At 31.8% G+C, this 6,759-nt stretch overlaps 1 pseudogene; it reads right to left on the bottom strand.

The window, feature by feature from the left end:
* Positions 1-4,517: 4,517 nt before the first annotated feature.
* Positions 4,518-5,647, bottom strand: LOC145012693 (ethylene-responsive transcription factor ERF043 pseudogene; annotated as a pseudogene).
* Between the last annotated feature and the right edge of the window lie 1,112 nt (positions 5,648-6,759).

The raw sequence follows: 6,759 nt of genomic DNA, 5'->3' as shown, positions 1-6,759 counted from the left end.
ATTGGAACAGAGAGTAGAAATCTGTTAATTGACATTGATGTTTGGTGGGGTACGAATTACATACTGGATTACTATATAAGTATTTCCCCTCTTTTTTAGACAGCCAAAAATGGTATGTTTGTTTTAGGCCACCGTTAGATGCCTGATCATCTGTCAGAGTAAGATGAAAACGACCATCATTTTCTAAATTGTCTTGTGGTATTAATGAGTCATACTAATCCACATAAAAGGATTATGTGTTTCTTTGAGCACTCTATCCCCATGGTTTCCTTTATTGACTAATGCCTACTACTAAGGAATCCCCGAAGAAGTATAGCCAACTCGTTTCTTACAGTGATCCATCATGACATATCTCATATGCTCAATATGTAAGGATCGACGAGATGAGTAACTATGTGAAAATTGTCTTATAGATATTTTTGTGGGGTTGTTTGATAACACTTGGTTTTGCAGGGTTAATACATATGATCTATTATCTCGAGTCACTCCCTGACATCGTATGCTAAAAAAACTACACAAATGAAGAGTATTTGTATACTTTCACGTCACGTCGTGACAAGAAGCTCGTCGTGTCGTGGTGAATGGTGATAAAGAATACTCTGGTGTTGCTATGTGTCACTCTCTAACTGACAGGTGTCGTCATGACTCACTTCTTCTCTGCGTTGTGGCGAGGACTTGGCCACGCCACAAAAGGCCGCCATTAACCCTTTGACTTTTACTTTCATTGACTTTCTAAGAATAGCAACATACTTTTATCTCAACTTCAAACACCAATAATTTTCTTATACGGACTCCGATTTCGACAAACTTTATATTCACGAAATCGTCATTGTATAGACTACAACATTATTTTACTGTATTTTGTTAAATGTCAATAAATAACTTAAGGTAAACTCCATGCTTTATTTCTCCTACTTGTCTTGTAAATAAATTGTACCCCTTGGAATAATACCTTTTTATAGAAAACAAGTATTACATGGTGGTTGTGGTATTGGAGGTGGTGGCGGCAACGACAGTGGTTGTGGTAGCGGGTGGTGATGGTGGTGGTGGTGGTGGCAGCAACAACGACAATGGTGGTGGTAGTAGGGACGGTGGTGGTGATGATGTTGGTGACAATGGTGGCGGTGGTGGTGAGTGGTTATGGCGAGTCGTGGTGGCGATGGTGGTATGATTGCGGCGGGTAATGGTCGCTAGTAGTGGTAGTGAGTGTTGGTAATGATGATAGTAGAGGGTAATATGATAATCTTGTATTTTCCCTCACGCATTGAAATTAATTTCATCGAAACTTTGAAGGAATTCACTTTTATTCATTTGGTGGAAGAAAATTCATTTACAAATCTAATTTTATCACAAAAAATTGAACAAACACAGGAATGTGGTGAAATTGAATTTCTATTAGTTTCTGCGAAACAAAAAGTCCTAACACCTTATAATACAATTACATGTTTAACTAACAAAATAAACACATTCAATTAGCTTATTTATTTATTTATTAAACTTTTTTTTTAACGGGATTCAATTAGATATTCAATTCATAAACTTTATAATATAGACATTTAATGTAACCAATTATATTAAATAAGGGAATCTCTTATTATTCTCTTGCCATTACGGTATTTATTTGTCGCATAATATGGATCGTTAATTTAGGGTTAGAAGTGTCATTCATTTGATTCATATTCAAATAATTTAACTGAATTATTTTGAAAATAATTTTAAGGAAAATTAAATGAATAAATAAAGAGAGTGGGTGGGTGAATGAAGTACCTTTTAAAAGCTAAAAGGGCTGGTAGCAGTGAGAAATGTCCATTTCTTTATTAAAGACGATATCAACGTATTTGCTCTAAGTAGATAGTTTATATTTTTATATGGTTTATATGCAACGTTTTGTCTCATATGAATTGGGTAAAAACGTGATTTTTTCAACCAATACATGTAAATACAAAAGAAATTAAAGATGTATTTGTTAAAACTAGTTATAAGTTGGTAGCTAAAAATTAGAAGGGATAACAAAAAATTGATAGATATAAATGTAATAAATATGTATGGAAAGAAAAATGTTGACAGAGATTCATGTTAACCTTTTTGTGCATGGAAATGGAAAGAACCTATAATTGCTTATGCTTTTTCAATCACGAGATATCTATTGTTGTTAGTAGAACACTCAAGACAACACATGAGCTACTGTACTTAAATAATATTTTTTTTTTGAACGGCACTTAAATAATAAATAATATCAACATTGTAGCTATATTAGATATGTAGTATTAGTATTTAGTTAAATACTCTATTAAATAATTAAGGATACTTCATAAAAACTCTTACAAGACGTTTAAAGGAGACGTCATGTGTCAATACTCTTAAATGAATAATAAGTCAACAAGTTTTGAAGACCATATTTGAACTATATATGTGGTTAACGAATCCTATTGTTAATATTAATTTTAAATAAATACCAAAAACTATTATTAAATGTAATGTCGGGCCATCTACAATACTTTCTACGATAATGGTTATTGAGAGCTTCTAGATCAACCATCACGAGCCACCCCTATTCCATGGAGTATTCTCTCTCTTTCTCTTTCTCTCTCTCTATCGATAGAGAGAGAGAGAAGAAGAAGAAGAAGGAGGAGGTTGAACCCTAATTTGTCAGTCTCGTTCATGAGAGGCACAACAATAGTCCGTGACCATGACTCACAGTAAGACACCAGAATGATGTGTACAGTTGTGATTCGTGGCCACCTAAACTACGAAGACTATATTGCAGAAGACTATATTGCAGATGCTTTAACGGTGAGCTGAACTAAAGTATATATCTATCTTATAATCGTCGTTGTACTATTTTTCTTTAACGTTTAGAAAGTAGATTTTCCACATCTATTTTGCAATGTTTTATATAAATAACTAATCATATTGTCATATCAATTGTCATATCAGCAAGACTTGTAAACCTTTGTAACACATCTTGTATTGTTAACAAGTCTGGTATTATTTAGAAGTATTATTTCACATTATTAGTTTTATTATTTATTTATTAAATTAGTTTTATAGTTATGTTATTATGTTATAGACATATTTATGCAGTGATTATTGTTTATTATTAGATTAAGTATTAGATACTAATAGGCTAACACAATAATTTTACTATTACATGTTATCTTTTATTAAATCATATAATGTCTACTATAATTGAGTTGTATAATTTACATATTAAAAAAATAAGAGTATTTTAATTTATCATTTTTTAATATTTACGCAAGAATTAATGAGTTTATCAAAATAGTCACAAAATTCGCATATCATTTGCAAAATTTACACATTAACTGCCAAATCACAAAAACGATGTGGTTTTGAAAAAATTTCGAAAGAAGACGCCAATGTTATCTATGGAAAAAAAATCAAACTTTTTTGAAGTTTTTTTTGGGTTATAAATCTTCAAAGATTATTTACACACCAAAATATTATTTGATATTGTAGTTTCCACTATAAAAAAAGCCTAATTTCATAGATATGACCTGTGAATTTTTTTTTTTGTAAAATACGAAAGTCTTAGGTTTTTAGTAAAAAGATATTTTGCTACGAAAATTATCTTTAAAAAATAAACTTAAAAAACATTTTTTTAACTGCAATCTAAGATTTTTGTATTTTTATAATTTTACAAGTGATTCTCTATGATTTTGTCATTTTGATAGATGAAAACTACAATATTAAACTTTATTTTGTTGTGACAATTACTAACATAAAAAAATCATTTTTTTCTTATAAAACCAGAGTTTTCGGAGATGGCATTTACAAAACTGATGTATGTTGGCAAAAATTGTAACATTTGGTTTGATGTTGGAAAATAATATATAAAGATTAACACATATTTTTTCTTAAAAATTATTTCATTTAATAATTATATTTTATTATATTAATACTAATATTTTGATAAGAATTATAACTTATAAATAATTAACCTAAATTATAGGCTAATTTTATACTTATCCAAAATTGTTTTGTATAACCTGTGTGTGAGTGGAATAATATATATGTTACGTATGATTTGATTACTGATCATACGAATGATATGAATAAGAGGGAAAAAGTATATAGTAACACCCAAATTATATGATATAGTTGTTATATTATTGATGTGGTAATGATGACCGATTTAGAAAGAAATATATAATTATTAATTAAAAGCAATTAGAAAAGTAACATGACAGAAAATATATATAATTGTATTTATGTTAATTACTTTCATATAGATTTTGAGTAAAAGCTTAACTAACATTCATATTTCCTTCACTAACTTTATTATTTTTTTATTCAAATTGGTTACTGAATATCACCAATTACAATGATCATTTTAAATAAAAATTAACTGGTTCATGTACATTTTACAACTTAAATAATCACAAATTTAATAGTTTTATTTTTAATTTCGATCTTAACCATTCAATAAAAAACATCAAGAAATACAATGATTATAACATCTTATATTAACATTTTTTGAATTTTAATAAACACGCTAATCAATTTATAATCACCCCTTAAATTACATATCAAATTTAACTTTTATGACACTCCTCGTGATATAAAAATGTGGTTTAAGAGACTAAACTCCATAAAACAACTAGAAAAACTAAAAGAAACATTTATTATTTTTAGTTTATTAATATTGCCATAATAAGGCATCAAAGAAAAAGCTGCCAGGTGATATAACATGTCCGGAAGTCGACGGCATTACGGACAACGGCTCTCCACCGAAACATCCACCGTCGCCGCCCTCCACCCATGGTGGCGACGAGAAGTAGTCCCAACCAGAGTCCACAAATACAAAATCGTTCGAGTTAAACCCTTCTCCCAAACTCGGAAGCTCCACTATCTCGCTCAGCTCTTCCGACGGTGGCTTTCCCGAATACGACGTCAACGTGGACGCGGCGGAGCAAGTCGAAGAAGCAGACGTGGACGGCGTTGACGGCGTCGTTGCGGTTGTGATCTGGTTGAGGTGAACCATGGAAGCAGCTTTAGTGGCCGCTGCCTGGACATCACATGGTGAGCATGAAATGGGTCGGGGCAAGATATCCGACAGTTCAGGGAAGTTAAGAATGGCGGACTTGCCTTTGATGGAGAGTGCAGCGACGTCGTGTGCACGTGCAGCCATTTCCGGGTCAGGGAAGGTTCCAAGCCAGATCCGGGATTTCTTCTTCGGTTGTCGGATCTCCGATACCCATTTTCCCCACGCCCGCCGCCGAACACCTCTGTAAACCGGATGTTTACTGTTGTTTTTGGTGGCTTTGCTACTACTGCTATTGCCATCATCATCTTCTGCATTTTCTCTGCTACGTTTGATCCATTTCCTATTCGGATCCTCCAAACTCAGTTCTTTAGAAAATGGGTCGGATATTGTGGTGGTGGTGGACTCAGTCTCAGAGTTCAGAGCCTCCGCCATTGTAGGTGATTACCCAGTGTGCAAATAGCTAGTAAAGCTGCTGTTAAAGAAATCTTGAAATGGATGATCCGACCCGAACGAGAAAGACAAGTACTTGGTTTTTGGAAGGATGTATAAGTGAGATTCGTTAGGGAGAAAGTTTGAAGTCTAAAATCTAAATGCTTTCAGAAGTGTTACGAGGAGTTTATATAGATACACAGATAAATATAGAGAGAGAAAGTAAAGCGACAGAGAGAGAAAATGAATGGTGAAAATTTGATCATAATTACCTACAATACATATAGAGACATGTGAAAATGGATGACACAATTACCATGCAAAAAATGTCAAAACTATTTTTATTGTTGCCGTAAGATTATAAATCTGATTTGACATATACCATAATTATATTTCACTATTTATGAAGAGAAATATAATACAAATTTTAAAAGCCACGAACAATGATAATTTTAACTAATTTACTACGATTAGGTAAAATGGTTAATCTTAAAAAAGAAATATAAAGTACTTTTGTCATATTTTTAATTAAATAATAATTTTTAGAGTTATTCACAATATCATATTTTAGGTATGTATGTCAAAGATTATAATGTATTAGCTTAATAGATGTAATACAAAACTATTGCAAAAGCTATTAGATAATTTGTTGATGTTAACGATTGATAGTCTTGTTAATATGGAGTACTCTCTTTTTATGAGGCAAATTCTGGACAATCAATTGATGGATAATGAAATAATCGAGTGGTATGTAAGAAGGTGGATTGGGTGGATAAATGCTTGTTTGGTCTCTTCCCGTGCATGAAAATTCACTTTCGAGTTCAATATTCAAAGAGGTCTTAGACCGCGAGCCCCAGGTGTTTTTTGTTTTTCCGAAACAAAAATTCATAAAGTCTGCAGATCATCTCTACAAATCTCTGCAGCAGAAGAGGTGGATCAAACAGCTGCAAACTGTAATAAAAAACGTGTTTGTTTTTGTTAATTTCTGCAGACGTTAAAAAATTAAAATAAACTAATTTAATAAAACAAAAATGGTTTTTAAACACAGAAAATTTAATAATTGCAGTCTTAAAACATTGAAATAAATTTCATACAATCAAATTAGTCTTAAAATAGCATTTTGCAATAAAGTTCATACAACCAAACTTTAATAATTGTCATTCGATATTTTGCATCAATTGCTCAACAATTTCATCCGTCATATATTTACGGTCCGCTGCAGTACTATGTGTTGGAATCTCATCTTCATCATCATCAACAACTGCGTTGTTATTCCGAACCGAGATATTTGGTTCATCATATCGTGCACAATACTCATCATGTAG

The sequence above is a fragment of the Lactuca saligna genome, chromosome 8, assembly GCF_052625555.1.
Source record: "Lactuca saligna cultivar CGN05327 chromosome 8, ASM5262555v1, whole genome shotgun sequence".
Lineage (NCBI taxonomy): Eukaryota > Viridiplantae > Streptophyta > Magnoliopsida > Asterales > Asteraceae > Lactuca > Lactuca saligna.
This window is presented reverse-complemented; position numbering and strand designations above follow the sequence as displayed.